The sequence below is a fragment of the Xenopus tropicalis genome, chromosome 4 (assembly GCF_000004195.4).
Source record: "Xenopus tropicalis strain Nigerian chromosome 4, UCB_Xtro_10.0, whole genome shotgun sequence".
Taxonomy (NCBI): Eukaryota; Metazoa; Chordata; class Amphibia; order Anura; family Pipidae; genus Xenopus; species Xenopus tropicalis.
Window position 1 is genome coordinate 13484663 of NC_030680.2, and position 24871 is coordinate 13509533.

Sequence of the window (24871 nt, forward strand, 5' to 3'; positions counted from 1 at the left end):
CTTGTAGCAATATTCACATTATTTCTATTATTTACATGCATAGGCTAGTATAGCTCAGGACAGGGTTTAGGTGCTGGCAGAAGGCTGCTGGGAGTAGTAGTGAGTTTCCTAACCTGACAGTTATAAAGTAACATTTGTCCTGCTCACAAGAGCTTACACCCTCCAACTGGGAGAAATCCTGGGGGACAGGTCTGTAAGGCAGGTATGCACATAGGGGTTTGTGGGGTGGGGTTGGGGCAAGGAGTGGTTGGCCGTGGTGGAGAAGAAGTGGTTGGTAGTAGTGGGGCCCTGGACGTCAGGATCTCTGATAGACCCTGTTTCCAGTCTGACAATGCACGCTGAACTGCAATCAGGAACCAAAGGGCCTCATACTACTAAATTAGCCCCAATTTTTAGCCCATTGGTCACCTAGGCCCATGAGTGGACAGTCACAGCCCTGCCAACAAATAGAATAGGGCCCCAGTGAAAAGAACATGGCCTGAGCACCCATGACCACAAACCCTGATCTGCCACATACACATCCCATTATGCAGAACCCCCACCCACTAGCTAGCCTAATCCTGCCTACTGCCCCCAAGCCCCGGCCCCCGTGCAACCCGTACATCTCACTCATCATGGAGCCCCTGATTGCCGTACCCCTGATGGAGGCACTGGCTCCATAATTCAGGACCGTTGCATCTTTCCAAGCTCCATTTTAGATGTAAGGACCCTGACTGGACTCCTACCTGCTGGCCTATTGATTAAACTGGAGGCCCAGTGGGGCACTGACTGATACATAATTTTGCTGTGGGGCCCAGTAAGATAAGAAAGCTCAGCAAAGAAAACAAAACCACTCTATAGTCATTTATAAACACTGGACTGAAAGCAAACTCCTCATCGCCCACATACTGGGGCACCCAAACAAAATAGGTGTCCCCGAAACTCTTCCACTGCATTTGTGAAATCAATTGGAAAGATTTCCCTCAGCCGTAAGGGAGTTGTTATTCTAGGGGAAACGGCCTTGTAGAGCCCCCAGTGTTTATTTTATAAGGCCACAGGGGAGGCATAACTAGGCCTGGGGGGCGGAAAAAAATCTATTTTTCTGCTACTGTTTTTCTTCCTTGCACCTCCGCAGCCAAGAATCACTTTTTCTGTTCTTCCGGCCCAGGCCAGGAATTGCCTGGTGAGAGAGGTCATAGTTCAACAACAGCGCTTGGTCCCCATTAAGGGCCACCGGCCGTCCCTAGTGGAAGAACAGAATGGGACTAAGGCCAGAGGAGGAAGGGAATGATCCGGCCGCTGTTTATAAAGGTTCTGCAGCCGAATACAATGTGCCGACAATGCTAATGGGCAGTTTAATCCAGCTTCTGCTACTGTGTCTGCTGTTTGCAACTGTAGGGTTTATGTTGGTTTACTGATATATATATATATATACTGTTTTATTTTTAGTTATAATATATATGATGATATATAGCAATCTTAGTTATTTGTATGCTTGTAATTATTTGTGTAAATGGGAGGAGCCATACTGCTTACTCTCTGTTATGTTGGCCCTGTATTATACATGATATATATATATATATAATATACAGTTTGGTGATTTCCCTATGGGATCAAAATGTAAATTATATCCGTAGTAATGTCATCATTTAGAATCGGAATGATGTAATTTCTGTCACATGACTCACTAAAACTTGTATATTATAATAAAGTATGCCCTGTTGTAAAATATAAGGATATTAGAAGAAACCTCGGTGTTCCATGACCTGTATAAAAGCACTCGGCCTTCGGCCTTGTGCTTTTATATGGTCATAGAACTCCTCAGTGACTTATAATATCCCTATATTGTACAATAGGGGGTACTTTATACACTATATACAGATATATACATACAGACCATAAATATATACTGTATATATATATATATAATAATCCCCATCAGTAGGGTTGCCAGGACAGGGATTCGAAATAGTCCCTGGCATTTCAAGTACACAGAGGCCCAAATAGCCCCCCAGCAGCCCAATAAATAGTGAGTGTCTATGGCACCTTACAGCAGCCCCCCTGGCATTCCCAGTACCCAGAGGCACAAACAGCCCCCCAGCAGCCCAATAAATAGTGAATGTCTGTGGCACCTTACAGCCCCCCTGGCATTCCCAGTACCCAGAGGCACAAACAGCCCCCCCCCCAGCCCAATAAATAGTGACTGTCTGTGGCACCTTACAGCCCCCCTGGCATTCCCAGTACCCAGAGGCACAAACAGCCCCCCCAGCCCAATAAATAGTGAGTGTCTGTGGCACCTTACAGCCCCCCTGGCATTCCCAGTACCCAGAGGCACAAACAGCCCCCCCAGCCCAATAAATAGTGAGTGTCTATGGCACCTTACAGCCCCCCTGGCATTCCCAGTACCCAGAGGCACAAACAGCCCCCCCCAGCCCAATAAATAGTGAGTATCTATGGCACCTTACAGCAGCCCCCCTGGCATTCCCAGTATCCAGAGGCACAAACAGCCCCCCCCCCCAGCCCAATAAATAGTGAGTGTCTATGGCATCTTACAGCCCCCCTGGCATTCCCAGTACCCAGAGGCACAAACAGCCCCCCCCCCCAGCCCAATAAATAGTGAGTATCTATGGCACCTTACAGCCCCCCTGGCATTCCCAGTATCCAGAGGCACAAACAGCCCCCCCCCCAGCCCAATAAATAGTGACTGTCTGTGGCACCTTACAGCCCCCCTGGCATTCCCAGTACCCAGAGGCACAAACAGCCCCCCCAGCCCAATAAATAGTGAGTGTCTGTGGCACCTTACAGCCCCCCTGGCATTCCCAGTACCCAGAGGCCCAAACACCCCCAGCCCAATAAATAGTGACTGTCTATGGCACCTTACAGCCCCCCTGGCATTCCCAGTACCCAGAGGCACAAACAGCCCCCCCAGCCAAATAAATAGTGAGTGTCTATGGCACCTTACAGCAGCCCCTCTGGCATTTGCCTGAACCCACAGACTGTCAGTCCGGGCCTGGTCGGGGAGTGGGGGATGATGTTAGAGGGCAGAGGGGATGCCATTTAGGGGATGGATGATGACATCACTCAGAGGGGCTATGATGGAATGGGTGGGCATTTGCCCAATTGAAGGATCAAATTGGCAGTTTTACCTGGTTTACAGGCCCCTGTATAAACTGGACTGTCTTGTTCAAAAGCAGACAGGGCACAATCCTCCCCATCACACATGTGCGACTCTAGAATCTAGATGTACTAGAGAAACCAACCAAACCATGAATGACCAATCAGAAAGGAGGAGGAAGAAGGTACAGAGAATCAGAACTCAGTACAATCTGGGTATCTACAGGTGGGAGCACTGGATTTACTTACCCAAAGGGCTAATGTAAATGCTGCCAGGTTTTATCCCTACTGTACTTCCCCTTTAAAGACACATCAGCTTGAGCCAGATACATTGATTTGTGAATTCTTTGCTCACAAAGGGTTGGTCATATAAAAAATGGGGTAACTAACATGGGATGAATTCTGCGGGGGGGGGCACTGAGATAGAAGGTTTGGTATAGACTTGCAGAAGAGTCTGAGACCCTAATTATAAACATTGGGTGGTTGGGGCCCATTTTTATGTATTTTTTTATTTCCTAGGGAGCCCGTAACCATATCTTCATGCAACATTGATCTGACTCCTTTACCTTCTGAACTCTATCAGCCACTCAGAGCATCTTTCGTCCAGATTCGCGGCCAGTTATCTGCAACACAAAGGATAGAGATGGCTGTGATTATAAAGGCAGCTCCCACTTTGATTGAAGTACATAGCGTCCATGAACAAGGGGAGGGCTGTGAGATAGCTGGACTGCAATGCAGATGTGAGGGTCCGGGGGGGGCGGACAGATACACTCCTGTGCCATCTGCATACCAGCCTTCCAGGACGACAACAGCAAATATCTTATTGGTTGCTATGGGTTACTAGATCTGGTGCAATTTTGACTCTATAGACATACTCTCAGTAATAACTAATATAGCAGCAACTTTGAACCTGCAGTTGGTAACCTCGAGTAACAATTAGTTTTCAACCCCTATCTTCACCCTTTGTTGCAACTGTTTTGTTAGAAGGAATTCATTCTGCAGGAGGATTATCTGAGCACAGAGATTCTAATTATCTACCTGGCAAGGACCAGAAATGGAGTAGCTGCAAAACATAAAGTCTACATCATACTAAAAGCCCATCTCAAAGTGAACTACTCCGGGTTTCTTGTTGGGATTCCCCGCTCCATGGCAGTACTAAGCACTAGCAGGGCTTTACTGACATCAGCTGGCCAATATGAGGAATTATCAGCCACAACCCCCTTTAGCAAATATTCACAAACAATTCTGGGGCACATTTAAATACAGGCCACAAATTTACTTCGCTTATAGCAACCATTCAAAAATGAGGTTATATTTTAGGTGTCGTGCAGTAAAGGTGACACCATACCTCTGATTGGATGTTAAGGGTAAAGCAAATTTGTTTGCTACTTTGTATACAATATTAAAGGTAATTTTCAGGCAATCTGTCCCTATAAAGAATAATTCCATAAAAACAAAGTAATCAAGTTTGTGTAATAATCGATATGTAGTGTCATTGCCTGCTCCAGTCACAGCTGCAATTCCCAGTGATTACCAGTAGGTGGAACCCCTGCTTGCCACCTTTTATGGAAAAAAAACCTGACCTTCCAATAATTTTATCATTCTTCCCTATTAATAACATTGGTATCAAGCAGCATAATATACTGCTAATATACCAGCCGGGTAACACAGAGGGTACAGGCAACACAGCACTCGTGACTCATGAGTGGTGAATGGAGTAAAAGTCGCAACCCAGAGGCGGCAGTGACACAGGCCACAGGCAGCACTGTGGGGTGACAATAATAGGGCACCTATTATACAAGTTATTTGCCCCACCAGGGGTGCACATTATAATTCATGCACCTACAGCCAACTAATAGCCAACAGGATACAAGGATAATCTGGCAAAAGTGATTCACTAAGAAGCTTGCTGGCCGATATCGACCATCTAGTCGTGTATGGCTAACTGGGAAGCAATTTATAGACAGAAAAACTTGTGATTTCCATGGGTTGGGAAAAAGGAAGCAAAGTGGAGATGTTTTACATCCTGCAGTTCTGATCATTTGGGCTCAAATTAATGGAACTACACACGAGAAGCCATACAATAGAATAGTGCAGGCCTGGAATGGGAGTCAAAATAAGCCCTAACATTCCATATACACAGAGGCCCAAACAGCCCCCCCCACAGCCCAATAAATAGTGACTGTCTGTGGCACCTTACAGCCCCCCTGGCATTCCCAGTACCCAGAGGAACAAACAGCCCCCCAGCCCAATAAATAGTGACTGTCTGTGGCACCTTACAGCCCCCCTGTCATTCCCAGTACCCAGAGGCACAAACAGCCCCCCAGCCCAATAAATAGTGACTGTCTGTGGCACCTTACAGCCCCCCTGGCATTCCCAGTACCCAGAGGCACAAACAGCCCCCCCAGCCCAATAAATAGTGAGTGTCTGTGGCACCTTACAGCCCCCCTGGCATTCCCAGTACCCAGAAGCACAAACAGCCCCCCCAGCACAATAAATAGTGACTGTCTGTGGCACCTTACAGCCCCCCTGGCATTCCCAGTACCCAGAAGCACAAACAGCCCCCCCAGCACAATAAATAGTGACTGTCTGTGGCACCTTACAGCCCCCCTGGCATTCCCAGTACCCAGAAGCACAAACAGCCCCCCCAGCACAATAAATAGTGAGTGTCTGTGGCACCTTACAGCCCCCCTGGCATTCCCAGAACCCACAGGCACAAACAGCCCCCCCAGCCCAATAAATAGTGACTGTCTGTGGCACCTTACAGCCCCCTGGCATTCCCAGTACCCAGAGGCACAAACAGCCCCCCAGCCCAATAAATAGTGTGTGTCTGTGGCACCTTACAGTCCCCCTGGCATTCCCAGTTCCCAGAGGCACAAACAGCCCCCCCAGCCCAATAAATAGTGACTGTCTGTGGCACCTTACAGCCCCCCTGGCATTCCCAGTACCCAGAGGCACAAACAGCCCCCCAGCCCAATAAATAGTGAGTGTCTATGGCACTTTACAGCCCCCCTGGCATTCCCAGTACCCAGAGGCACAAACAGCCCCCCAGCCCAATAAATAGTGACTGTCTGTGGCACCTTACAGCCCCCCTGGCATTCCCAGTACCCAGAGGCACAAACAGCCCCCCCCAGCCCAATAAATAGTGACTGTCTGTGGCACCTTACAGCCCCCCTGGCATTCCCAGTACCCAGAGGCACAAACAGCCCCCCCCAGCCCAATAAATAGTGACTGTCTGTGGCACCTTACAGCCCCCCTGGCATTCCCAGTACCCAGAGGCACAAACAGCCCCCCAGCCCAATAAATAGTGACTGTCTGTGGCACCTTACAGCCCCCCTGGCATTCCCAGTACCCAGAGGCACAAACAGCCCCCCAGCCCAATAAATAGTGACTGTCTGTGGCACCTTACAACAGCCCCTCTGGCATTTGCCAGACCCACAGATTGCCAGTCTGGGCCTGGAATATTGCCCATTAAATAGATGCAGGAGTGTGGGCTCTATGGGGCTTTTAATTAATACCCAGAGGAAACCCACGCAAACACAGGATAAAGATATAAACATCTCGCAGTGGAATAATTGGAATAGAACCTAGGACCCCAGCACTGGAAAGCAATCCACTGCAGGACTGTAGAACTAAAATATCAGTGTGGGGGATAAAAACAAGCAGAGAGTGGCCCAAAATGCAACAGTGTGTTATATACTGCCTGTGGCTTCATGGCTTTCTCAGTGCAATATTGCATTAGGGTGCTTTAGTTATTGCACTATTACAGTAACCACTAGAGGGCAGCGTGGCAACACTTTTTTGCAGCATGGGAATGCCAGACACCAACCTTTCACTTATGGGAGATCCTCAGGTATTTTTAGGCCTTTTTATTTTTAGAACAAGTGCGATTGTGAAACAAAGCACCGGGTAATATTCTCATTAAGCTCATCAGCCGTCAGCAACAAGACCCAAAGGAACATACAATAAATACAATATTATTATTACATATTCTACAACATGTATATTTTATATCACTACTGCAATCTTTAGAGCAGTGCTTGTCGGACTTATCGGACTACTATAGGCACCATCTCTCCCTACTATACCTGCTATCCCACAGCCCCAGTCCCTTCCCAGAGGCTATTATCCCACTGCTACTATAGGCACCATCTCTCCCTACTATACCTGCTATCCCACAGCCCCAGTCCCTTCCCAGAGGCTATTATCCCCCCACTGCTACTATAGGCACCATCTCTCCCTACTATACCTGCTATCCCACAGCCCCAGTCCCTTCCCAGAGGCTATTATCCCCCCACTGCTACTATAGGCACCATCTCTCCCTACTATACCTGCTATCCCACAGCCCCAGTCCCTTCCCAGAGGCTATTATCTCCCCACTGCTACTATAGGCACCATCTCTCCCTACTATACCTGATTTCCCACAGCCCCAGTCCCTTCCCAGAGGCTATTATCCCCCCACTGCTACTATAGGCACCATCTCTCCCTACTATACCTGCTATCCCACAGCCCCAGTCCCTTCCCAGAGGCTATTATCCCCCCCCACTGCTACTATAGGCACCATCTCTCCCTACTATACCTGCTATCCCACAGCCCCAGTCCCTTCCCAGAGGCTATTATCCCCCCACTGCTACTATAGGCACCATCTCTCCCTACTATACCTGCTATCCCACAGCCCCAGTCCCTTCCCAGAGGCTATTATCCCCCCACTGCTACTATAGGCACCATCTCTCCCTACTATACCTGCTATCCCACAGCCCCAGTCCCTTCCCAGAGGCTATTATCCCCCCCTGCTACTATAGGCACCATCTCTCCCTACTATACCTGCTATCCCACAGCCCCAGTCCCTTCCCAGAGGCTATTATCCCCCCACTGCTACTATAGGCACCATCTCTCCCTACTATACCTGCTATCCCACACCCCCAGTCCCTTCCCAGAGGCTATTATCCCCCCACTGCTACTATAGGCACCATCTCTCCCTACTATACCTGCTATCCCACAGCCCCAGTCCCTTCCCAGAGGCTATTATCCCCCCACTGCTACTATAGGCACCATCTCTCCCTACTATACCTGCTATCCCACAGCCACAGTCCCTTCCTATAGGTTACTGCTTCACATTTACTCTTTTCTAGGCTACCAGCACAATAAAGAGGTGGGCTTATGTTGCATTATTGTACTTTCCCACATTCCTTCCTTTTACAGCTGCTGCTCTTGCATGCCAGCTATGCACAGGGTTGAGAGAATTTGCCCCAGCTTGCAGCCTCTATAGAAAGCTCTGTCATCGGGATCACTGTAATGCACACTCACTGTTTCAGGAACCACTGGCAGCCGGGGGCAAAGCCCTTTGAGTACATAAATTGGGCCATGCCCCTTTTGATCCTGTTGTCGCTCATTATCTGCTGGTCAACATTAAGTGCCACAAGGGGACATATAAGACTGATATGAGAGTGTATTAGAACCCTTTGGCCCATGGTAGGTTTGGGTGTGATCAATCTCCTTTTTTGCCCACCATTAATGTAGCCCCCTATTCCCTTGCCAAATTCCAACATTATACACTCCGGGCTCAACACAGGTGTTATTGGCAAGTCCATACAATTCAGCTGGAATTTCTCTTATCTTATGTCTATACTATTATCTCCTTGGCAGAGATTGAGATCATCTAAGATCTATGAGTCTGCGGCACAGCTGGCATGTGGGGCTTATTTACAAAGCCGGTGCCTGCCCGTATGTATTTATCTGCATGAACTGTACCTATTAACTGGCAATGAATTCTGTAAATTAGTACGGAACATTCCATAAACATTAAAATAAAAGGGCCACGCAGCTGTAAACAGCTTATAGTGCCATTTATTTAAATGCTGGGCATTAGTTGTGGCACATCCTGAGACCCCAGGAGTCTGTGCATCCTAAAGCTATTGCTATGGCCCAGCTGTCTCACACACTTTGTTCACCCCCCCTTTCACTAAATGGATAGGGTTGCCATCCGGCCAGTATTTTACCAGCCTAGCCGTTTAAACACTTGCCAAGGCTGGAGCCCATTTTAGAAGTTTACCAGCAATGTAGTACCTGGTAAATTTTCAATACCCTTAAAAGGGTGGGTTAGCTTTAAGTTAACTTTTAATATGATATAGAATGGCCAATTCTAAGCAACTTTTCCATTGGTCTTCATTTTCTATAGTTTTTTTTTATTTGCCTTCTTTTTCTTTTTGCAGCCTTCAATTGGGGGTCAAAGACCAAAAAAACTATTGCTCTGTGAGGCTACAATGTTACTTTTTACTACTTATGTTTGTCTCTCATTCAAACTGCTCCCTGGCTGCTAAGGAATTTGAACCCTAGCAACCAGGTAGCTGCTGAAACGCCAAACTCAAGAGCTTCTGAACAAAAACTGAAAAACTACAAATAATAAAATATGAAGACCATTTGCAAATTGTTTCAAAATTGGATCCCCATAAGCCCCTGATTTACCCAGAATCTAGTGGAAACTTACCCTTTATCATCCCTTTTGTCTTCCCTGATCCTCCTCAAGTTGTCCATGATGCCGTAGCTCTGCACCCTTTTGTTATCACACTAGAATATGCATTGGACACATATTAGCATTTTATACTGCCAAAAAAATGAATCTAAAGCAACAGCCCCACCTGCTCTCCATTTCAGCCAACTGTCTAGTCTGCTGCAAATTAAGGACTAGAAAAGGAGCGTCTTTGGGATGTTGTTCTGCTTAAAACTGACCCAAGAACACTCAAATGATTCTTCCCTGCTCACTAAATTCATTTCCTAAGCAAAATGACTCACAAACGTAATTTTCAGCTGAACAGACCAGCAGGGGGCGCTGTTTCAAATGAATAACATTCTTTTAAAAACTGCACCCCATTTAGGTCTAAGAATCTGTCAGCCTCCACCCAAAGTGGCTGTTCACCTTTAGTAGAAAGTATTCTGAGATAATTTGGACAATTTGCATTTAGCCCTTGTTTTTTTTTTTATCATTTTTGAATTATCAGGTTTGTATTTTCATTGGCTATGTAATTCCAAACCCTAGCAACGAGGCATTTGTTTGGAGGTCAGAATGCAAGGTATCCTCATCAAAAGGATAAACAATAAAAAAAAGTAATAACAATAAAACAGTAGCTTGGAAGAAAATCAGATTTTTGGTTGCCAGGGTCGGTGACCCTGCTCCCCACATTTTAAAACATTTTATTCTGGAAAAAGGCACAAGAGGAAGGCATATTTGTTGCAGTGATTTCAAAAATTATAAGCCTTGTTAACAAACACAGTGCCTAGCGTAAACTGATATTTTCAGATTTCAGGATATAATTCCAAATTGCAAAAAAATTTCAATGTGCCATTCATACCAGCCTCACAGAACTGAAAACTGGAAGGTTTTGGCCACGTCCCTTGCTTCTCCCCCACTAGGGGTAGAAATATAGGCCCTAAAAATTATAGAAAGATAGGATGCCGGTATGGACATCCCTGTTTTTATTGAAGCGCGTGTGCTTCAGTCACCCAGTTGCAAAAAGTGCTCATGTAAAAGTGCCACACAGAGGCTAAGTCCAAAACTTCCAGGTTCACCTGGCCAAAAGGCAAAAAAATGATCCCAAAATCTTCGGGAACCCCCTTGCCGGAGCTCAGGGGAACCCCTTTATCTCCAACCCCCTTTGCCAAAAGGCCCGCAGGATGCAAGGGTCTTCGGATCCCCTTCGCTGCAAGGCTACGGGGACCCCTTTGTCCATTCCCCTCCAAGCCGAAGCGTAGAAGGGGGCCGGATAAACAGCGGACCTCCGAAGAAGTCCCAAAGTGGTATGCGCTCTCTCTGAGGCCAGGGATTTGTGCATAACCCGGAGGCTATTTCACCAAAATCCGTAAAAAAGTGAATTTAAATGTCGGCATAAAAGTGCTAAAAGTAATAAATAGATGCATAAAAATTCATAGTAAAATTGATAAAAGAGTGGCTTAAAAAGCCCCAGCCTTTCGGCCGGATTTAAAATTCTCTTGCCCCTACCAAAAGGTCTGGGACTAAAGAACAGTGTGCAAAAGAAAAAGTGTCCAAGTGCGCTTAAAGTGCCAGTGCTACACCAAAGTGCTCATCTGGCACCCCAGGGCTCAATTCTAGTGCCGGCCCTTTGGCCAGAGGATCAAGTGCCTCTCCGCCCTGCATTTGGATGGGGGTTGCATTACCTCCCTTAGCTAGGAGGCAACCCACCCACAGCAAGAACAGATACAGGGATCCCTTATCCGGAAACCCGTTATCCAGAAAGTTCAGAATTACGGAGTCAATCTCCCATAGACTCCATTATAAGCAAATAATTTTAATTTTATAAGACGATTTCCTTTTCCTCTCTATTAATAAAAGAGTACCTGTACTTGATCCCAACTAAGATATAATTACCCCTTAATGGAGGCAGAACAGCCCTATTGGGTTTATTTAATGGTTAAATGATTCCCTTGTCTCTGTAATAATAAAACAGTACCTGTACTTGATCCCAACTAAGATATAATTACCCCTTATTGGGGGCAGAACAGTCCTATTGGGTTTATTTAATGGTTAAATGATTCCCTTTTCTCTGTAATAATAAAACAGTACCTGTACTTGATCCCAACTAAGATATAATTACCGCTTATTGGGGGCAGAACAGCCCTATTGGGTTTATTTAATGGTTAAATGATTCCCTTTTCTCTGTAATAATAAAACAGTACCTGTACTTGATCCCAACTAAGATATAATTACCCCTTATTGGGGGCAGAACAGCCCTATTGGGTTTATTTAATGGTTAAATGATTCCCTTTTCTCTGTAATAATAAAACAGTACCTGTACTTGATCCCAACTAAGATATAATTACCCCTTATTGGGGGCAGAACAGCCCTATTGGGTTTATTTAATGGTTAAATGATTCCCTTTTCTCTGTAATAATAAAACAGTACCTGTACTTGATCCCAACTAAGATATAATTACCCCTTATTGGGGCAGAACAGCCCTATTGGGTTTATTTAATGGTTAAATGATTCCCTTTTCTCTGTAATAATAAAACAGTACCTGTACTTGATCCCAACTAAGATATAATTTTAAGATAAGATATAATTTATCCTTATTGGAGGCAAAGCATTCCTACTGGGTTAAAATGATGTTTAAATGATTTTTTAGTAGACTTAAGGTATGGAGATCCAAATTACGGAAAGATCCCTTATCCAGAAAACCCCAGGTCCCGAGCATTCTGGATAACAGGTCCCATACCTGTACTACACTTGATCTTACCCAAAAGGCCGAGAAGCTATATGGACATCCCTGTTTCTAAAATTGGTAACTCAACAGAATGTGTTCTTTGTACTATCCATGTTCTCCCTAAAAGGCCCCTGTAAAGTTGGGGGGCGCAGGGCAAATGCCAGTTCTGCACTACCTTAAACCCAGCCCCGCCAGGATGCAGTTTAGGTGTGAATTATACTTCTACCCGTAGCAACCAATCAGAATATTGCTTCCAATAGTTTTACTGCAGTTGACCCACCTGAGCTAAATGCTGATTGGTTGCCAATTATAACTACTGCAACATCCGACAAAATACTCTATTGGCAACCTACTAAAAGTGAATTTAAAAACAAACTTCCCCTTTAATCAGCCAATACACTGATGGTGTGTTTTGCCTCACCCTGGCAAACATTAGGGTAAGCTTTCCCTTTAAGTTACTTTATTTAATCCACACAAAGTCACTTGTGTAGCTCGGCAATAAAAATCAGACATAGGTTTAATTCCGAACATCATCGCAAGTGAAAACCATCAAATGTGCACTTGGATGCTACACAGTTAAGGTGGCCATACAGGGGCAGATTTAAAGTGGCCATACAGCTGCTGTTTTAGCTCCTTAAGACCGAGTCTGCAGGTTATCAGGCCATGTATGGGTCCCTCTGATGGGCCTGCCTTACCAATATCTGGGCAAAAATTGGGCAGATATTGATCAAGTAGGTTTGATTTAAGCGTCGGATCAAGGACCATGTCAGCTTGTTGATACAGTCATTGCCCCAACAGCCCAAACAACCATCGTTATGATCTGATCATATGGCCAGTTCCTCCCTCATTAAACCTGAACAATCGACGTCTGTCCCATTTCTGGCCAGATATTGGTCAGGGTGGCCCCCTGAAAGACCTTCTGGAAGGTCCCATACATTGGCCAATAAGCTACTGAAACTTTCTGGCAGCAGCTTTTATTGGCCTATGTATGGCCCCCATTAAGGTGGCCATAAACGTTAAGATCCGCTCGCTTGGTGAGGTCGGCAAGTGAGCCAATGTGGTCCCCAGTCCGACTAAATTTTTTAACCTGCCTGATCGATATGTGGCCGATTTCAGGCCAGATGTCGGTAGGTCAGGCCCGTCGTTTGTGCCCCTACACGGGCCGATAAGCTGGCGAATCAGTCTAAGGGACACATATCGGCGGCTACAATCGGCCCGTGTATGGCCACCTTTAGTTAGGCATATTGGGGAAAGATCTGCTTGTGTGGATCTCATTATATATGGGCAGCTTAGCTGTGCTCCTAGACATTTTCCTTAAGGAGGCCCTAGGTCTGTTATTTTGGTGGGGTCACCAGATGAGCGAATCTTGGCCCGATTTGGCCACCCTGATATACATACATACATACACCCATATTCTGGGCCAAATTGGTTTGATTTGATCATTGGTCTGAAACCTATTGAAAGACGACCACATCAAGGTGCACCTTATCTGAAAGCCTGATGCTCCAATGAGAATCCTGTGTGTACACCCTGCTCCAATGTATTCAAACGAAACACATTTCTTCCAACAGCAATATGGCTGCCCTGCTGCTATTTCATTACAGGGTGATACCGGCAAGCCTAAACTGCATGGTAACCTGTTACAAAGGATTCAGCTGGGGACCACACTTTTATAGAAGGTTCCCAATTAAAGGGATAGCAACACATTTTTAAAAATGTGAACTTTAACTCTCCAGCTGTTGCTGAACTACATCACCAGCTTTTTAATGACAGCCATTGGCTGTCAGAGGATTCGGGTAGATGTAGCTCAGTATTAGCTGGAGAGGCAAAAAAAGGTTGAAAAATCACTTTAATAAAATGCTATTTTGCAGTTTTCTGGTCCTGGGTTCAATTCCAGCCAGGGTACTATATGCAAGGAGATTATATGTTCTTCCTGTGTTGGCGTGGGTTTCGCTCCAGATACTCCGATTCCCTCCCACACTCCAAACACATACAGGCAGGTTCCCCTAGTGTGTGTGACTGTGATAGGGACCTTAGATTGTAAGCTCCACTGGGGCAGGGACTGATGGGAATGTGATAGGGACCTTAGATTGTAAGCTCCACTGGGGCAGGGACTGATGGGAATGCGATAGGGACCTTAGATTGTAAGCTCCACTGGGGCAGGGACTGATGGGAATGGGATAGGGACTTTAGATTGTAAGCTCCACTGGGGCAGGGACTGATGGGAATGGGATAGGGACTTTAGATTGTAAGCTCCACTGGGGCAGGGACTGATGGGAATGTGATAGGGACCTTAGATTGTAAGCTCCACTGGGGCAGGGACTGATGGGAATGTGATAGGGACCTTAGACTGTAAGATCACTGGGGCAGGGACTGCTGAGAATGTGATAGGGACCTTAGATTGTAAGCTCCACTGGGGCAGGGACTGATTAGAATGGGATAGGGACTTAAGATTGTAAGCTCACTGGGGCAGGGGCTGATGCGAATGTGATAGGGACCTTAGATTGTAAGCTCACTGGGGCAGGGACTGATGGGATTGGGATAAGTACCTTAGATTGTAAGCTCCACTGGGGCAGGGACTGATGGGAATGATGAATAATCTTTGTACAGCACAGTTGAGAATGTCAGTGCTATATAAATAAAGGATAATAACATTAAGGGTGAAGACACACTGAGCTACTAGTACAGGTATGGGACCCATTATCCAGAATGCTCAGGACCTGGGGTCTTCTGGATAAGGGGTCTTCCAGATAAGGGGTCTTTCCGTAGTTCAGATCTCCTACCTTAATTATTTAAACCATAATTAAACCCACTAGGATTGTTTTGGCTTCAATAAGAATTAATTATATCTTAGTTGGGATCAAGTACAAGGTACCGTTTTATTATTACAGAGAAAAGGGAATCATTTTTAAAAATGTGAATTATTTGATTACAATGGAGTCTATGGGAGATGGCCTTTCCGTAATTCAGAACTTTCTGGATAATGTGTTTCTGGATAAGGGGTCCGATACCTGTAGTAGCTATTTTTTCACTGCTTCTAAACTCCAGATAATACCCTGCCATAGACAATACTGAGAATTGCCTCAGTTAGGGCTCTGGCACACGGGGGAGATTAGTCGCCCGCGATAAAACTCCCTGTTCGCGGGCGACTAATCTCCCCGAGTTGCCTACCCCTGCCATCCCACCGGCGAACATGTAAGTCGCCGGCGGGATGGCAGACGCGGCGGCGCGATTTCGCGCAAATCGCCGAAAAAGACTCGCGAGTCTTTTTCGGCGATTCCCTGAAATTGCCCCGCCGCGTCTGCCATCCCGCCGGCGACTTACATGTTCGCCGGTGGGATGGCAGGGGTAGGCAACTCGGGGAGATTAGTCGCCCGCGAACAGGGAGTTAATCGCGGGCGACTAATCTCCCCCGTGTGCCAGAGCCCTTAAAGCACACGTAGAGACAATTATCAGTAAATGATCAGCATTATCTGTTTTAGTAACTGTGACAAGTAGCTGCTACTAGTAGCTCTGTGTGTCTTCACCCTAAAGCTGGCCATACACGTGGCGATGTGCCACACACCATTCAGGGCTGAATCGGCAGGTAAGGAGGTAGAAACAATAGGATTTCTACCTCCTTCTGCCGATTCAGCGCTGAAGGGAGATTTTGGTCAGGTGCCTTCTATGGCGCCCGATCAAAATTTTCAAACTGGTCCGATCGGCGAGTCGGCCGATATCAGCAGCTTCCTGCGATATCGGTCAACTCGCCGATTTACCATACACGCACCGAATCCTCATTTCGTACGATATTATCGGAGCGTGCATGGCCACCTTAATAGTAACTGTATCACCATGGGGATTATATTTCAGCTCCTGATTTTAGGTGAAACAGCTGCCCAATATTCCAGGCCTGACACAAAGGAGCAGTGGAAGTTGGGTTTCTGGATGCCTCCAGGTCTGGACTGGGATACAAAATAGACCCTGGCCTTTTAGGTGCAAAGAGGCCTAAACAGCCCCCCAGTAGCCCAATAAATAGTGAGTGTCTATGGCATCTTACAGCCCCCCTGGCATTCCCAGTACCCAGAGGCACAAACAGCCCCCCCCCCCAGCCCAATAAATAGTGACTGTCTGTGGCACCTTACAGCCCCCCTGGCATTCCCAGTACCCAGAGGCACAAACAGCCCCCCCAGCCCAATAAATAGTGAGTGTCTGTGGCACCTTACAGCCCCCCTGGCATTCCCAGTACCCAGAGGCACAAACAGCCCCCCCAGCCCAATAAATAGTGAGTGTCTATGGCACCTTACAGCCCCCCTGGCATTCCCAGTACCCAGAGGCACAAACAGCCCCCCCAGCCCAATAAATAGTGACTGTCTGTGGCACCTTACAGCCCCCCTGGCATTCCCAGTACACAGAGGCACAAACAGCCCCCCCAGCCCAATAAATAGTGAGTGTCTATGGCACCTTACAGCCCCCCCGGCATTCCCAGTACCCAGAGGCACAAACAGCCCCCCCAGTAGCCCAATAAATAGTGTCTATGGCATCTTACAGCAGCCCCTCTGGTATTTTCCAGAACCCAGAACCCAGATTGCCAGTCCGTAGGTAAAAGTGAGCCAGAAACTGCTCCTTGATGAGAGAGGCCTACAGGCAATAATGGATTATTTACAAAAAAAAAAAGTTTTACCCCAAGAAAACACGGCCGACATCCCAATAATTATGTTTTTAAAGTCACTGTATTATTGAAAAGTTCTACTCCCAGAAGCCACCAACAGCCAAGTTCTGTGGGGAGAAATGTGAGAGTTGTAGTTCAGCAACAGCTGCACAGTTACACGTTGCACAAATCACAGTTCTCTTTGTATAAACCCACTTATAGTAACAATATTAAGGTAGTGCCGTTAACTTGGGTTGTTTTGTCCCGTGTTCAAACTTATTTTCCTTGACCCGGTTTATTATTATTATTATCAGGGCAAATACTGAGCCAATATCTTATAAGTGACTATCATTTTCTTTGTCCCTTCTTTTTCTCTCTTGCTTTAATTACGTTCTATTGATCCCCTCTCCGTGTTTTATCCCCTGTGCTATCAGTTCTTTGTCCTCCCGTTCCTTTCCCCCTCCTCCTCCCTCTCTCCCACCCTGCCCCTCTCCCCTCACTTCTCTTTACTTTACTTTTCCTCACTTTACATCCGGGTTTTTTCCCTAGGCAATGGGAACCGCATCACACCCCGTTCCTTAGGCAAAGTGAAATAAATTCGCCGCACCGACACGTCAAGTAGTCCCTGCTTCCCTTCGCTTTTTCTCCCCTCCGGCCGCGGCTGAGACAGCCCTACTCCACATAATACAGGGGTTGTTGCCTATGGTGAATCTTGTTGTCCGAGTATGTGGTGTTTCTAAGGCTTTCCACCACTAACCTGTAGGTCCCATCACACCCCCTCTCACTCCGCTCGCCGGGCCGCTCGGGCCCTTTTCCATTCTACGTCACAGGGCCTGTGTGCGCGCGTTCCCGACAGCCCTCTCTCTTTGCTTAGCGGATAGGACCCCTCGGGAGCGCGCCTGATAGAGTGAGTGAAGGGGGGAGAGTGCGGCGGAAGGATCTAGCTCCCGGTGCGCTGCGGTCGGGGAGGGAGAGAGAGTTCTTTTGCCATCACTTTCTCTTTATTTATTTATTTGCCCCCCGTCCCCTTATTACCCTGCCCGGGGCAGCTCAACCTCTGCACCGCACTCTGACATTCCCTCTGGCGAGCTCTCTTACTCTTTGGCCTGTGTTTTTTTCTCTCATTGGCCCCCTCCTTTTCCTGGAAGGGGGCAGTGCTTGTGGTGCAGGGGGGTGACCCCCCCATATTATTTACCCCCAGCCTGTTGGGGCAGGGGGGAAGGGAGAGAAGATGTGGCGGTGACAGCCTGGGCCCCCTCCCCTGAGAGGAGAACAACAAGAAGAAGAAGAAGAAAGAAAGAAAAGAAGAAGAAGAAGAAGAGAAAGAAGGAGGAGGAGGAGTGGGGAGCAGCCCCGGTGGCAGCCCTAGGAGCGGGGGAGCCCGGCAGCAGCAGCAGCAGCAGCAGGTGTGGGGAGATGAGGTGCTGGGGTGGAATTGGGTGCTGCTGGGAGCGGGGGGCAGGAAGTTGTAGGAGAGAAGTCACAGGCTGATCAGGCCTGGGGGGGGGCAGTGTGGTGCTGAGGGGACAGCTGCTACCTACCTACCTACCTACTGCAGCCTGCTGCGATTGTTTGTGTCACACACTCACTGCCTGTCTGTGTAGCACTCACAATCTCTGCCACTCTGTGTGTGTTTGTGTTACACTCTCCTACCCCAAGCACTAACTCTCTGCTGCTGCTGCAATCACTGTTATTCTCCTTATGTTTGTGTAACATTCTGTGTCACAATCACTGCCACTGTCTGTGTAGCACTGGCACTGTGTGTGTATTACTCACAATCCCTGCCACTCTGTGTGTGTTTGTGTTACACTCTTCTACCCCAAGCACTAACTCTCTGCTGCTGCTGCAATCACTGTTATTCTCCTTATGTGTGTGTAACATTCTGCCACTCTCTGTGTAACCTCTGTTACAATCACTGCCACTCTCTGTGTCACAATCGTTGCCGCTCTTTCTGTGTGTTTGTGTTACACTCTACTACCCCAATCACTAACACTCTGTGTGTAACATTCTGCTGCAGTCACTGTTATTCTCCTTGATGTGTGTGTAACATTCTGCCACTCTCTGTGTCACCCTCTGTCACAATCACTGCCACTTTCTGTGTCACAATCGTTGCCGCTCTTTCTGTGTGTTTGTGTTACACTCTACTACCCCAATCACTAACACTCTGTGTGTGTAACACTGCTGCAATCACTATTATTTTCCTTATGTTTGTGTAACATTCTTCCGCTCTCTATCACAATCATTGCCGCTCTTTCTGTGTGTTTGTGTTACACACTACTACCTCAACCACTAACACTCTGTGTGTGTAACACTGCTGCAATCACTATTATTTTCCTTATGTTTGTGTAACATTCTTCCGCTCTCTATCACAATCATTGCCGCTCTTTCTGTGTGTTTATGTTACACACTACTACCCCATCACTAACTCTCGGTGTGTAACTGCAATCACTATTATTCTCCTTGATGTGTGTGTAACATTCTGCCACTTTCTGTCACAATCGTTGCTGCTCTTTCTGTGTGTTTGTGTTACACACTACTACCCCATCACTTACTCTCTGTGTGTAACTCTCTGCTGCAATTACTATTATTCTCCTTATGTTTGTGTAACATTCTGCCAGTCTCTGTGTACCCCTCCGCCACAGTCATTACTGCTCTCCATGTGTTTGTGTAAAACTCTGCCACAATCACTGCAACTCTATACCTGCGTGTGTAACATTTTGCCATAATCACTGCTGCTCTCTCTGCCACCCTATGTTTTTGTGCAACACTCTGCCACAATCACAGCCTTACTTTGTGTATTTGTGTAATACACAGTCACAGGCCCGCTGTGTTTGTGTTCAGATCTGCAGTCACAGGCTGTGTGTGTCACTGTCACAACCGCTAGTTTTGTGTGTGACTCTCTGACATTCAGTGGGTTTCTGTGTGTGACTGACACTATATGTGTTTGTATGTAAAGCAGGCCCCATTACAGACACTTTCTGTGTGTATGCAACTCTACTAATGTCACTGAAGATTTTGTGTGACTTTGCCACAGTCTTGTGCATTGTTTATTAAGCCAGTGTGCAACAATGTTTCTCCCCTTATCAGATACAGACCCCCCAAAAACATTTTTGTGCACTAGCCTAATAGACAACATATATTGTTATTTACCTGTGAGTGCTTTTTTGTTCCCTTTTACAGATTTTGGTCGCTGTTGTGATGGAGCACTGCACCCCAATACATAATTGCAAATGTCTTTATATTTGTGCTGTTTACTACAATCAGGACTGTGTGTTCTATGTTTGTGTGTGACCCAAAAACACAAATCTCTGTGACTGTGCAACGGTCACACACAAACATACAGTGATACCTTGTCTCGCACACCAACACAACAGATTCACAGAGACTTTGTGTGATGATGTGCGACTGTTTCAACATTACAGATACTCCTCATTGTGCTTGTGTTCTACACTTTTTCACTGTCGCCGAGACTTTTGTGATTGTGTGTGACTTTTAGGGGCATGCTTATGAAGGCGTGTAAAGACAACATCTACCCTTTTACGCCGCTGTACGCTGTGCAAAACCGTGGGTTCTTGTAATGATTTCACGTGAATGTCTAGTTGAGTTCAGAATTCTAGAGTAAAAAAAAAAAAGGTGTCAACATGATAACAGATGCTTAAATTCTAGCATTTTGTGGTGCCACTTTTTTGCATAGCATTTTACACCAATTTTCACGCCATGTTGTCAGTAAGAGAACATTTTATAAATGTGCCATTTATTTGACAACTTTTGCACCTTTAAAAAATGTACACATCTTTATCAATATGGCTTTTAGTCACAGTGGCAAACCCTGTGGTGATTGGGGGCTAGCCCTGTGGTGATTGAGGGCTAGCCCTGTGGTGGTTGGGGGCCGGTAAGAACCTTCTAAACCCCAGCCAGAAAACTTGTGCCATCAAGTGTGTAGGCATGGAGGATTCTGGCTGCCCCCTGCATGGTGGAGAGGAGCCCAGAAATTACTATTGTTTGAAAGGCCCAGAGCCGACAAGTTTCAGGTGTTTCAATCAACGCATTAAAAAGGTAGGGCAAGGGCACACTAAGCGGATTGATCACTTTCCTCCGCAGGTACTTTTTACAGACACCCTCGTAGCTCCATTGACAGGCCTGGCGTCGGCCTGTGTGGAGCTACACAAATCACATATTGTCAGGAAGGAAAGGAAAACTTGTTTGAATAAAAAGTTTGAGTACCTTGAATTATCGAGTTTACAAACTCAAAAAAAAAATTGGAAAAATTAGAAAAACTCGAATTGAAAATATGGCTTGACCTTGCCTAGGACAACTCCCACTGACTTCTGTAGAAACTCGCAAGCTTTTAAATGGCAAAGTTTTACATTTCAGGTTTTTTGCACTTAAACACCAGACATTCGATTTTTCGAGCCATAATTCGAATTAGCGTAAAAAATTCAAAACTTGAAAAAAAATCAAACTCAAACTCTGACAAATCACCTCCTAAGGGGCAGATTTATCAGAATGTGAGATTAGAACTGACCACAGAGAAATTCACCCACTTTCTATTCATTCCTATGGGATTTTTAGAAGCATATTTATAAATGGTAAAAGTTATAATTCACCACTTGGTAAATATGCTTCTTAAAATCCCATAGGAATGAATAGAAAGGGGGGGAATTTTTCTCCGGTGAGCTCTAATCTCACATTTTGATAAATGTACTCCTAAACCACAAACTCTGCAGCAGTGGGCCTCAAAAACTTTTTATGGCGAGATACATTGTACTAAAGTTACTCAGACTTGGGTTTGTGGGACCGTGTTACAGGTATGGGACATGTTATCCAGAATGCTTGCAACCTGGGGTTTTCTGGATAAGGGGCCTTTCCGTAATTTGGATATCCATACCATAAGTCTACTGAAAAATCATTTAACTAAACCCAATAGGATTGTTTTGCCTCCAATAAGGATTCATTATATCTTAGTTGGGATCAAGTACAGGTACTGTTTTATTATTACAGAGAAAAGGGAATCATTTAACCATTAAATAAACCCAATAGGGCTGTTCTGCCCCCAATAAGGGGTAATTATATCTTAGTTGGGATCAATATATATATATATATATTTATATGTGATCTAATTTGTATCATGGATCTCATGAGAATTAACAATAGGGACTATATTTTCCCTTATAATACATGAGTGATACTCAGAGTTCCCTGTATAACTCAGCCTGCAGCCTTGTGCCTTTATATGGGCACAGAACCCCTCAGTGACTGCTAATATCCTTATCATTTACAGTAGGGGGTACATTATCCCGTATAATACATGAGTGATACTCAGAGTTCCCTGTATAACTCAGCCTGCAGCCTTGTGCCTTTATATGGGCACAGAACCCCTCAGTGACTTCTAATATCCTTATTTACAGTAAGGGGGCACATTTTCTTTCTCTATCTATTTCTTACTTTCATACACACACAAAGACAGACTTTGTGTGTGTCACAGAAACAAATGGTCTGTGTATAATAACACTATGACACATGTAAATCATTGTGCCACAAGCCTGTTTGTCATATTGACTGTATATAGGGAGAATGTTAGGGGCGTAAACTAATGTATAATATACAAAATACTTCTACTATGTGACTCTTTTGCAAATTCACCTACATGTCATTGAGAGAAGCAAAGCACGTTTTATTTACAAAAAAAAAAAAAAAAAAAGTTTGTGAGTCAAGTTAGACAAAGTGTTACCCTGATATATATGAGATCATAGGCAATTATATGAATAATCTTCTATTTTAACTATCCTGTATAACCAGTGACTTCACTTATGTTATGTGACCCTTTGAAACTTGTGCCCCCTACTTTCAAAAATAAGGATATTCGAAGTCACCTTGGAGTTCTGTGACTCTAACCACTCTATGTGCAGTCTTGGACCTTTATCAGGTCCTAGAATTTGTAATATCCTTACTAATGTGTACATTGTTTTTTAAATAATCCCCCCTCCCATTTTTTTACTCAGTCTTTCGGCCCACTCTATGATTGAGACACTTCATTATTTACCCAACCCTTACCTGACCTCTCTCGATCCCGCCATGTCTTTAATTATATACCTGTGCCGGACCTGCCCATCTCTGCTGTCACTAGATGGGCAGGGCTTGTATGTACAAGTATATAAATAAGTCTTTGCAGGCAGCTGCCAGAGGAATTGGGGACACACTAACGTCATGGGTGCAAGCAGTGTTTAGCTCACCGTTCTCCACAAACTAGCCTTGCTGGCTCAAACGCAAGGTCCGGCGGACTTTGGGCCAGCCCACATATTACTAATAGCAGCAACCTAACTTCTGATGCTGTTTTGACACTATGGGGGAGATTTACTAATCCGCGAACGCTCCGAGCTTATTTTCGGCAACTTTTTCATACTTTGCGACAAAATTTGTGCAACAAAATTGTATTGTCGTGCCGAGTACGAAAGTTTCGGATTCATTCAAGCTTCATTATCGTGACTTTCCATGGGCCAGGTTGGAGCTGCAGAGTGCCATTGAGCCCTATGGGAGACTTTCCTTGGGCCGGGTTGGAGCTGCAGAGTGCCATTGAGCCTTATGGGAGGCTTCCAAAATCATGCACAGAAGGATCAAAGTCGGAAAGGTTTTCCTGCATTTTACGATCGTTCGGTACGAAAATTTTGCGGGATATTTGCGATTTTAAGAGATTATCGTATCCAATCCGAATTCATCCCATTCGGGATTCGAACACATGTTTTCATGAATGTGCCCCTATGTGTTAACTGTGGGCAACAGTTAAACACCCCTTAGGGTTATTCAGAAATAAAATAATCTCAATGTCCATAACAATTTAGGCAAGTGGTGTATTTGGCAAGTGGCTTTAAAATTGTCATTGTGTCTCCAGTTTATGGTACACTGGCAAACAAAGAAATGGATAGAAGCTATAACTGCGCTACCTGGTGTTTGGATCATTTGCGTTTTTTTGCCAAACAAAAGGAACAGTAGGCCTTAAGGTGGCCACACACGGCGATTTGCGATCTTTCGTGCTACTATCGATCGCATGAAAGATCATTAAATCCGCCACTAACCTTCAGGGCTAAAACGGCAGATAAGCAGGTAGAAACAATAGGATTTCTACCTCCTTCTGCCGATTCAGCCCTGATGGCGGATTTTGCTCAGGCGCCTTCTATGGCGCCCGATCAAAATCTTTTAACCTGGCCGATCGGCGAGTCGTCCGATATCAGCAGCCTCCTGCGATATTGGTCGACTCACCGACCATACACGCACCGAATATTGTACGAAACGATACGGTGCGTGTATGGCCAGCTTTAGGGTGGCCATACACTAGCAGATTTAAGCTGCCGATTCTGTACCTTCAGACTGATTCGGCAGCTTATCTTCCAGTGTATTGGGCCTCCCAACTGATATCTGGACAAAAATAGGCCACATCGGACAGGCAAATTTTCCCCTCAGATTGAGAACTGTATCAGCTCATTGATGAGGGCCTCAATCTGACCTCTTAATTGTAATGTGATCGTTTTGCCCTAAAGCCAAACAACTGCATAAGCACAATATCACACACCCAAGGTGGGCATATCTGGGGAAAGATTTGCTCATTTGGAGACCTTGGCAAACGAGTGTATGGCGATATCGCTAAGGTAAACCAAAGGGTTCTGATACTTTACAGGACATTTAGTGCCACCTTTAGAAACATGCATATTGGTGCCTGGATGAAGTGTTTCATTGTTCTGTGGCACACCTATAAGTGTCCGTGTAGCAAAGCCTTTTTTACCCAAATCCTATAACCTGTTGCTGATCCTGAAAGTTATGAATTGGCAAGGGGGGGGGCACAGAATAACAAAGAAGGGACAACATTTTGTTTAGCAGTGAAGTACATGTCTCCTCAGTTGTCCTGTGTGTGATTAATGAATGTTGAACTTGGTAGGGA

The 24871-nt window shown here is 45.7% G+C and overlaps 1 protein-coding gene across 4 annotated transcripts in view; it reads left to right on the forward strand.

Annotated features, from left to right (window-relative positions):
* The first annotated feature begins 17802 nt into the window (after positions 1-17802).
* Positions 17803-24871, forward strand: part of phf21a (PHD finger protein 21A) — an 87445-nt gene continuing 80376 nt past the window's right edge. Inside the window, exon 1 of one of the 4 annotated variants that reach the window (XM_031900482.1) lies at positions 17803-18344. The gene's annotated coding sequence lies outside the window, so the exon portion shown is untranslated. The remainder of the gene's footprint in view (positions 18345-24871) is intronic. The other 3 variants (XM_012962111.3, XM_012962110.3, XM_002934094.5) reach the window with 3 other exon arrangements.